General features: G+C 42.7%; 1 non-coding gene across 1 annotated transcript; it reads right to left on the bottom strand.

Annotated features, from left to right (window-relative positions):
* Positions 1 to 752: 752 nt before the first annotated feature.
* Positions 753 to 860, bottom strand: LOC125584838. The gene has a single exon (XR_007321745.1). It is a non-coding gene; the product is annotated as a small nucleolar RNA R71 (small nucleolar RNA).
* Between the last annotated feature and the right edge of the window lie 7,670 nt (positions 861 to 8,530).

Raw genomic sequence — 8,530 nt, 5'->3', positions numbered from 1 at the left:
AAGCAACAAGGACAAACACCTGCTATTCTCAGAAGATCCTACTCACTTGGAACGCACGATCCGCAAAGACCAACGTTCCACATCGCTCGACGCAGCAGCTTTCACGTCGACTGATTCTCGCACCCAACCGTCGACCGACATCCGACCTTCATCGTCGACCGATCTACATCGTTCGACATCGATCGATACTACACCGCGTACATCGATCGATCATCAGTCGTGAAACATGGTTGCGATTGTTATCCTTAGACAGGATGAGAATGGAAACCTGCATGACCAGGATGGTCATCTGCGTAATGCAACAGGTCAGAAAGTAGACGCTCAGGGGAATGTAATCCCTGATACTGATGCTACATGAGTTGCTCAACCTGTAGAAGAGGCTGCTCGACCAAGGGCACTGGATGACTATAATCGTCTAGCTAAGTACTACGCAACAGATCAACTATTCGACTTCCAGAGATTCAGAAGCAAAATTTCGAGCTGAAGCCTCAGTAGTACACTCCTGTCGCAGATACCCTACTCGGGGTTACCGCACGAGCATCCTATGGACCATCTGGAGAGGTTCGAGGATCTTATCGCCGCTATTTGTATGGATGGAGTCCCCGAGGACTACCTATTGTGCAATCTCTTCAAGTATTCTCTGACTGGAGAAGCGATGCACTGGCTTAGCAGCTACCCACAGGATCTCTAACATCCTGGGCCGACATCAAGAATGTTTTCTTGCGAAACTTATAAGATGAGGCACGCGCTGAAGACTTGAGGAGCAAAATCGCTACATTCGCGCAGGAGACTGGAGAGTCTTTCAAAGATGCGTGGATCAGATTCAAGTTTTTCCAGCGAGACTGTCCACACCACGGATTCAACGAAGTGCAACTGCTGAGCACTTTCTTCAGAGGTATCGCCTTGAGGTATCAGATGGCTCTTGATACAGCTAGCGAGAGAAACTTCAACACCAGGAATCCGGTGGAGGCTGTGAGACTGATAGAAAATCTAGCAAACATCAGCAGCACCAAGAACACTGACTTTGAGAGGAAGAAGTCTGTTGCATCCCTAGGGAAGGAGCAGATGGACGAAGTTAGAGAAAAGTTTGATGTGGTTCATGAGCTTCTTAGGAAGCAGGTCTGTTCAGCTGAAGGAGAAGAAGCTGTAGACATGGAAGGAGAAGAAAGATGTGAACTACATTGGAGGTACTGGATTTCAGAGGTCTGGAAACCAGGGTGGAAACAGAAACTTCTTTGGCAATGGTCAGAGGAGTAACCAGAGTTCACAGTTCCAGAAACCTTTCAGCAACAACAGCAGAGGCTATGAAAACTCATTCTACCAGAATCCACTACACAGACTCAGGAAAGCAAGATTGAAGCAATGCTTGACAGAGTTCTGGAAGGACAACAACAACTCACTGTGGATTTCAATGGGAAGATAGATTCTGCCTACAACAGTCTGAACACAAGAATTGAGACCTTAGGGACTCAGGTGAGGAAGCTTGAAATGCAAGTGGTTCAGACTAGAGACACTGTAAAGAGGCAAGAAGCCTTGGCTAGAGAGGCAGCAGTTGAGAAAGCAAAACACCACGTAAATGCCATCATAGATGATGATTTTTGGCAAGTGGTGAAGCATGAGAAGCTTGGAGAAGGAGACTTCGAAGTTGAAAGCTCCATGAGTTTCGGCAGATCACATTGGTGTCGAATGATGTCAATGGATACACATCGCTCGATAGACCATGATAGAGATCGATCGACATATTACTCTAAACATCGATCGACGTCATCTGCTGAATCGACTGCGGAGTGTAGTGCAGTTCGAATCATGACTCATGAGGAATTCGCAGAAAAACATCCTCACCCACCCTCCCCTTTCTACGTCAAAATCGATTGACCGCATGAGCCAGCAGTCGACCGACAGAGAGAGACGGATATCGATCGACCCCCCTCACCTCCCATCGATCGACGGACACCTCTCACCTACCGAGTGCGGTTACCATCAATTGATAATGACCGAATCAACGCACTCAGACCACCACCTAAACCTTTAGCAAACCCACCAGAACCTACAACCAACCCTTCAGACACTACACCAGAGCCTATGCAAGTTGATGAGGCAACTGAAGGAAGAAGGTTAAGAAAAAGGAAGGAGAAGATTCCTAAGAACCTTAAGAGGGAAGCTAATGAGAAGGAGATGGATGGTTTCACTAAGAGAGTCCTCAAAATCCCAGTGGAGAAACCTTTTGATGAAGTTTATTTCACACACCGGTTGTGGATGTTCTTCAGAGAGACTAAGGAGACTGAGGAGGACATTGGGAGAATGTGTTCATCATGTCAGGGAAAGGATGAAACTAAGGATCACATTGAAGAATAAGAGTGATCCTGGGAAGTATGCAACACCATGTGTGGTTATGGCAGACCAGCTGGGTCTGAAAACAGAGCCCTCATCAGAATCTTTCACCTTCGTGGACCTTTCAGAAAGAAGCTCAGGAGGAATCATGGAGACCTTGATGTACAGATTGGTAATGCCCTTGTCCCAGTAGATTTTCATGTCCTGGACATCAAGCTTAACTAGAACTCTTCGCTTCTGCTTGGAAGAGCTTTCCTGGCTACAGTAGGAGCTGTATGTGACATGAAAACCAACAGATTGTGTCTGACACTGATAGATCCAGACATCCACTATGACCCAATTCGAGTTCTGAGACAACATGTCAACCTCGTGGAGCTTGGAAATGATCGTGGCTACATTGCATCATGCCATTGTGGAGCAGAGTACGAAATAGAGTACTCAGAATCGATCGACACTCACACTGCATCATCGATCGATTCCAATGACTCACCGACGACCGATGAACACTATCCCACGTCGCTCGACGGGAAGCATAAGGTTGACGATTTCACATTACAAGATCAGTGTTAACCAAACTTTGCCTTTCAACAACCCAACAAAAGAGGACATGATGACTATTCCATACGCAGACAGTGGATTCCACGAAAGTTTTGCAGTAGAGACTGTAATTCCTTCATCCAATGAGGATCCTACTAAGGAGTATGATGAGGATTACTGGAAGGAAAGAGCTATAGAGATTACTATACAGGATGATAGATATTCAAGCCATTCCTTCAACAACACGTCTCCACCATCGATCGACAGAGTCTACTCAGCATCGGTCGATACCCACCCTCATCCAGCAAAACGATCTTATGCATCAATCGATACCACACCTTGTACATCGATCAATATTAAAGCCGCCACCTTAAAAAAGGAGAAAGGGAATATTCCAATCCCAAGTAGGTTTACCAACACCTATATAAGGAGTTTTACACCCCAGATAACTTATCACGACACCGAAGCAGAAAAGATGAATGCTCTCACTAACCAATCAAAAGGAACATCAAGGAAGGGCATTCGATCCAAACGTCTACCATCGATCGATACTCCAGTATCAACATCGATCGATTCTCATTCTAAACCTAAACTTTCTTTAATTACTAAGAAGAATATGAGTATTGATTACGGTTTTCTAACTCCTGATGAATTTGGTATTTTCTGGGACCCAGATGGCCATGCAAGAGCTATGGATGGAAGGATTCTACAAGTATCCAGAGAGGACATAACATACATTCTTCAGGTGGCCAATGGAGCAGACAACTTATTTATGCAGCAACGCAGCATTCCAGACAACATTCCAGCTGTTCCAGACAAATATCCAGGGGCCGACACAACATAAATTGGTTCACACCAATCGTGCCAACCAGTTGGCCAAGCATCGATCGACAAAGTTGCTCCTACATCGTTAGACAGGGTAACACCTATGTCGCTCGACAAGGCACCTTCACCATCGATCGACAGACGTTACGAATTTGGACATCGCGCTTATAACATCTATGAAGCCAGAAAGTTCAGATGGGAACAGAAGGACGAATATGGTGTCTACAGAGATGAGTCTGGATATGCAAGGAGCGTAGCTGGTGAGATGATCCCTGTTACCAAGGACAACATCAGAAAAATTCTGGAGACAGCATCCCTATTTGAAGAGAGTAACTTATGTCTTCCAGAACATGCCACTTCTTTCACACCTACAAAACTGGCACCAGAGATCTACACCAAGGATGAGATTAATGAGATGGTGACTGGTATTTGTGGAGCTCAGGAAAAGGTAGGAGATGAACTCAAGACATTGGTAGATGACACTTATCAGCCTTTGGACAGAGGTTACAATGAGCTTATTAGAAGTATGGCAGAGATGAGGACAGAGATTGAGAGTATGCAGTACAACCTTGAGAAAGAAGCTACGACATCACCATCGATCGACGCCAACAAAGCAACATCGATTGACGTCAAGCCACAGACATCCCACATTCCTGCAGAACCGGAAAGTTTGGCAGAGAAGAAGGATGAATGGGAGATCGCATACATCAAAACGGGGATTAACGACGTTTACAACCCTCTCAAAAACAACATGGACTGGTTAAGAACGAGAATTGATCTCCTACAGCAAGATTTGGACACCATTCGCAAGAAGGATCCACAACCAGCCACATCGATCGATATCTTCACCATCACATCGATCGACAACAAGTTCACAGCCATGGAAGATAGGTTACAAACCTACGAGGATATGCACGACCGTTTCACCTCACCTATCATGCGATACTTGGACATCTTGTCTACACAGATGATGAATGTCCAGAGGGACATTGGCAAGCTTAATGATCAACATGATTTTCAGAAAGAAGGTTCAACATCTATCGATAGGTTCCGTAGGGCATCGCTCGACGGCAAGAAACCTACAGAACATCTTCCCTACCCAACAGCAGAAGTTGATCAGATCACATCAAAGCTTTACACAGCTCTAGACACCATGGAGGAACGACTTGAGAAGCGGTGTGATGACATCTACTTTCCATTTGACGTCAGACTCGGTGGACTGGATAGCCAAGCAAAGTGGTTACAGAAGGAAGTCAAAGCCATTCAGAGGCAACTCGCATCTCAACACCAGATATCAGCATCGATCACCACAAAACGCTCCAAATCGATCGACAGTAAGGTACCAGCATCGACCGATAAACACTTGGTCGCATCGATCGATACCACGTCTACACCAGACGACGAGCAGCTGATACAAAACAAAATGGAGTCAATGCATGAGGAACTGAACGTGCTATCAGCATACGCCTACGACAAGATAGGATGGCATCAGTTCAGCATTGAAAACATCCTAGAAAGGCTACAGAACATCTCAAATGCAATACAGAAGATGGATGAGAGATGGACCAGAAATGATGAGGCCAGAAGAAGTTTCATTGCAGCTTGGTCCAGAATGTGCAGAGATGAGGTGGATGCATCTTTCCCAACAAGTAGTTGTCTTTCCACCAATTAGCCACATACCTCCACAGTCAAGCTAAATGACTATAACAATGCGCTGAGTGGGAGGCAACCCACTATTAGGTAATTTTAATCGGTTTTCTTATTTACTTTCGTTTTCATTCTTTCAGATTTATTGCAAGAGCCAAGTAGGATGATTACCAACATATCGACCGTGGACGAGACGTCGACATCGATCGACCTACAATCACATACGACGATCGATGCATACCGATGCACATCGATCGATTCCCACTCCGGTCAGGTTTATCTTCCTAACTTGTTACATTGAGTACTTATGATTTATTTCCACCATAACTCCGACTGTGTTACACTGGGACAGTGTAATTTAAGTCTGGGGGGAGGTTTACTGATATTATTTATTCTGATTCTTATAAAATGATTTTAATAAAGTTATGCTTAGCTATGTGAAAGGGACTATGATCTTATTATTGATTTATACTTGAATGTCTAACCACTCTTTAGCAACATTCTAGATTTACTGATTGCAGATAGTACTAAATATGCTAAAGTGGACCAACTTGTCAACTATACACACTTGCCTTGATTATTTGAAGGAACCAAAGCTGACCTCCAACATTAAACCTGACATAATCGCTTGTCTTGGGGCTTGGTATACATGGGATCGGATTCTTCAGACAAATCTGGAAGGTAACGCCTTGTGTAGATTCATTTATCACATTTCCTCTCTCTATTTTCGACCCTAGAGTAGTTAGTGATATCTAAAAAAAAAAAAAAAAAAAATATCCGAAATTTATTACTTAATTAGGACTTAGGATCTAGTTAGGAAGAGTCTGAACAGGACTTGGTGGCTAAAACCATTAAGGCTTGATTCATAAAGATTCTAATAAAAGAATTCGAACGGGACTTGGAGGCGGCAATCTTCAAGGCTCGCTTCACAAAGAATTCTTGGATATAGGTCAAACAGAAGTGAACAGGGCTTGGTGGCAACCACCTTTAAGTATTGATTCATGGAAGCCTGTCCAATCTTGGTCACTGATCCTGCAATGGAAGCATACTTTGACTCAAGAGAGAAATTAGGAACTAACTTTTACCTGCAGTTTCAGATACTTATCTGAAAATCCTTGCATCCTGTGATCGATACTCCCAAGGTAAAGCATGCACTTTTATATTTATGCTAACAAATGAGGTTAGTAGAGGGGAATGTCAGACATGATTTTCTGAGTTGTAAACTAGTTGAATTTGGTTGCTAAGCTAGGATATTGCATAATGTGCTTTTGTTATTAGGACTTTTTAGATGTGGTTTGCGAAATTGTAGAGGTGATGATTTCTATGTTTTAAATCTGTGAGTCCCTGCTGTTTTCAAACCTCTTTCAGAGAGACTGCCTGTTTGTGTAAGTTTGGGGGAGTTGATATACAATGGATTTGACCCATTTTCATCCATGGTATATAAGTGTTTTAATATCTATATATTATATATTCTATCCTATTAAATGTTTTCAGGTTCAGCAGTATCTTGGAGTAAAGTGATGACTATGGAGCATTTAGGAGCTTAAAAGAGATTTCATCCGAGCTGACCATTAGAGGTCGATACAAAGAAGAAGCAATCGTTCGATGCACATCCAGTGCCGTCGATCGAAACAGAAGAGAAGCCTCGACGATTGAAAATTATGATCGATCGATGTACATCCTGTACCATTGATCGATGTCGAGACGCGAGATGCGCGACTTGGTTCCAGCCGACTTTAAACCCAAGGCTTCACCAAATTACAAGATTACCCCTGACGAGTTTTTAACCTAATAGTTATATACTTACCTAAGTGTTAGGAGGCAAAGGAGTTTTTAGCCACCATTGTATTCTTACTTTCAGCAAGAGAGAGAGAGAGAGAGTTTTAGGAGAGAAAATCATAGAGAGATTTGTGATCGGAACTCCATTGATTCATCTATTCTATTCTATGCAGTTTTTATCTATATTTTATGTCATGAATTGCTTAGCTATGTCTGAGTAGTTTACTTGTTAGATTCAGGGTTCAAATAGGTTAGAGGGATTAGCCCCAACTATAGATTTGCTAAGTTGTGATATTCATTGATTGATTGTTCTTCATGTTTGTTTTAGCTTTGCTAACTAGAACATGAACCTAGGAATTTGCATGTGTCAAGCATCCTTGATCATCATGTCCTGAATCTAATATGTCTTTCTAGGACTGCTAGAGAGAGCTAACCGCTGATCTAGGAGACTAGTGAGCATTATCAACCCGCGCCTAGGGCTTAGCTAGAAGCTATCGATCGATATTGTCTTCTGACAATTGATCGATATTGTGAAAGGTGTATCGATCGATATCCATATAGGATCATCGATCGACACTTTCTTGTGATCAAAACATGACAGTTGAGATCAAAGATCGAGTTAGTTAACCAGTGACACATTGCCATCACTGATCACTGTGACTAAGGAGTTGAGCTCTAATATATCATGCATGCAACTGTTAGGCATCTATAGGATTATAATCTCTAACACCTGAATAGAAACCCTGCATCTAATATCTTCCAATAAAGTTACACCCCCAATCATCTTGTTAGTCGAGCAATAGACTTGCTGAATTAGGATTGCTATTTACTCTTAAACCATAAAACAACAAACACCTTGAATTAATAACCTGACTAGATTTAATAGGTTCCCTAGCACCTTGTGGATTCGATCCCTAAGTACTGCAACTGAACCTCTTATATGAGAGAGTAATTCACTCCTTAGGGTAATTTGAGTGGTATCAGATTACGATGAGATTCCAGCGCGCGGTTTGGTGATTTAGGCAAGATAGGCATATTTGGACGAAGTTTATATCCAAGAATCCATAGAAAAATAGTAATTTTTAATGCCTATAAGAAGGAAGGTAATTTTCCTCATAATTTTCACTCACTTATTTTCATAAAAGGTTTTCTTGAGAGAAAATTTTCCTTTCCCTTTCCTTCTCTTTTTTCTTTAAGTATAAAAGATGTCTAGCAGAAAGAAGACTATGAAAAGAGGTACCTCCCATGGTTATTCGTCCGAAAGTGTTCACGATGATGATATTCTTGTCCCGAAGGCCGAGTTCGTGTCTCACTCGATGGATCCTGCCGATGATGAGGCGTACTCGATTGCGAGATATGGTTCGATTACTTCCCCTATCGAGAAGTCATTTCCTGTCATGAACCAGCGTTC

This window comes from Brassica napus, chromosome C3, assembly GCF_020379485.1.
Source record: "Brassica napus cultivar Da-Ae chromosome C3, Da-Ae, whole genome shotgun sequence".
In the NCBI taxonomy this organism is placed as follows: Eukaryota; Viridiplantae; Streptophyta; class Magnoliopsida; order Brassicales; family Brassicaceae; genus Brassica; species Brassica napus.
This window is presented reverse-complemented; position numbering and strand designations above follow the sequence as displayed.